The 2312-nt window shown below is 46.5% G+C and overlaps 1 pseudogene; it reads right to left on the bottom strand.

Annotated features, from left to right (window-relative positions):
- The window catches only part of LOC115872377, a 15701-nt pseudogene that overhangs the window by 1548 nt on the left and 11841 nt on the right, over nt 1–2312 (bottom strand).

The raw sequence follows: 2312 nt of genomic DNA, 5'->3' as shown, positions 1-2312 counted from the left end.
GAACTCCTTATCAAAGTAGAAAGCCTCATCTTTCTCCCTTGGAGCAGCTGGTGGTTTTGAACTGCCAACCTCATGTTATGGTTAGCAGTCCGATGCTACCAGGGCTCCTTGTACACTGGAGCAAAGTGTACCCTGATCCAATAGGTTGATGTTGTTGTTAGCTGCTTTCAACTCAACCCCCAACTCAGGGAGACCCTACACACAACAGGACAAAACGCTGCCCCATCTCCACGATCTGTGATGAGTCAAGTCTTGTGATCCACACGGTTTCACACTGTCGGATTTCCAGAAGAAAATCACCAGGTTTTGCTCTGCGTCTGTCTTAATGTGGAAACTCTGGGGACACCTGAGCAGCGCCCTAGCAGCCTGCACCCTGCCAATGAAAGGTTGGAAAGACGTGCATCAGTTGGCTAATGATCCCTGGCCTCCTGTAAGAAGGACAAGAAGTCTACACTGAATCCCCTGCCCTTGCATATCCATTTTATGTGTGAAGAAACGGAAACCCAAAGATACTTTGACGCATCTGATATCCAAAGAGTGAGTTCATGGTAGCACAGGGTCTCAAACCTCTCTCTTCTGACTCCACAGGACTTCTCCCTGTAACAGTCTTTCTTTCTTACCCACCAAGTCTCAGTCAGGAGCCCTTCCACCTGCTCCAGCAACACCTTGCACTCCCTGCACTTATTTGTTTGCTCTGTGTGTCTCTGTAGAACTGCTTTATAGTAGGTGCTCAGCATTGAATTAAACCCCGTCCTCTCTATCAGGGGTGGCACCGTCCGGCCCACATGTTTTCATGCAGCCTGCAGGCTATACATGGAGTTACATTTTTTTAATGGCTTGAAAAAAGAAGACTATTCTGTGACACATAAAAAAATTATATGGAACGTAAATATCCGTGTCCATAACTAAGGTTTCTTTTTGTTTTCACTTTATTTATTACAGCACCTTTTTGTAACAAGTGAAACGGACTTAATTGTTAGCCTGCGTCTGTGGCTGCTTGGGAGACTACAACTGCGGAGTTGAGTAGTTGGGAGCACGACCCTAAATGGTTGCGACCTGCCCTTTCCAGACTAAGTTTACTGATCCCTGCCCTGTGTTTTTAGATGCCTATTGTGGACGCATTGCCATTTGACAACTTTGTGCTTTATTTTCTGGATCCCTCTGTGGATGCTAGAAAGACATCACATTTGGTAGTAGAGTGTGGGCTCTTCGGATAAACTGCATGGGTTTGGATCCCGGCTTTACCGGCTCCTAGCTGTGCGATCTTGGGAAAGTAAGGTTACTTTTTAAATGGCTTTTTTTCTTCCCAGCAGGAAGGTTGTTTGGCGAGTTCATGAGTTAAAATGCTGAGTGCACTTGGAGCAATCTCTAGCACACAGCAAACACTCCAGAGATGCAACCTATTAATATTGTTGTTCTCCGAACTGGGACAGGGCACTGTGCTGCCACCTACTGGTTGCTTATAGAGGAGCTTCTTATGTTCCTTTCATTTTACACGTTGTCAACGAATCAGTTCCCAAATGACTGTCTCAGAGTAGAACTATGCTCCAGTGTTTTTCCAATGGTAGGTTAAAAAATAAGTATCGCCAGTACTTTCAACCAACTGACTGCCACCCTGTCACTGCCTGCTCATAAAGCTCCTGTAGGAGAGGGTAGAACTGTCCCTACGCGTTTTCATGACCCTACCTGCTAACAGGAGTAGAAATTCCATCTTTCTCCCTTGGAGCAGCTGGTGGTTTCGAACAGCCGAGCTTGCAGATTGCAGCCCAAGGCCTAACCTCTATGCTCTCAGGGCTCCTGAAAACATCCAGGGACTCCTTTTCATCTAAAACCCTAAAAACAAAACTCACTTAAGTCTATTCCAACTCAGATAGACTCTCTAGGGCAGAGTGGAATGACCCTGGTGGGTTTCCCAGGCTCTGGATCTTTACAGAAGCAGACAGCCTCAGCCTTCTCCCAGCAGTGGCTGGTGCCTTCACACCGCTAACCTTGCAGTGACCAATCCATTGCCTACCAGACAGCGCCACGAGGACTCCTATCTTTTCATTTACCAAAAAAGTACCTCCAAACTCAACGCCATCCAATTGATGCCAACTCATAGGTGGAAGGGGGAACAATCTTATGAATAGGAGGAAGGACACAATTTCAGTATTTTATTTTCCACTAGGCTATACATAACATCTTCAAGGGAAAAACATGCCTTCTAGGACATGGATGCAGCCGCTCTCCTCCAGGGCTCTGACCAATGATGTAGTCTTTACAGTCTTACCCATGCTTGGTCACAGCCTCTTGCTCTGCCCAAGCATTGCTGA

This window comes from Echinops telfairi, unplaced genomic scaffold, assembly GCF_000313985.2.
Source record: "Echinops telfairi isolate 266 unplaced genomic scaffold, ASM31398v2 ScPeMD7_7424;HRSCAF=8462, whole genome shotgun sequence".
NCBI lineage: Eukaryota > Metazoa > Chordata > Mammalia > Afrosoricida > Tenrecidae > Echinops > Echinops telfairi.
This window is presented reverse-complemented; position numbering and strand designations above follow the sequence as displayed.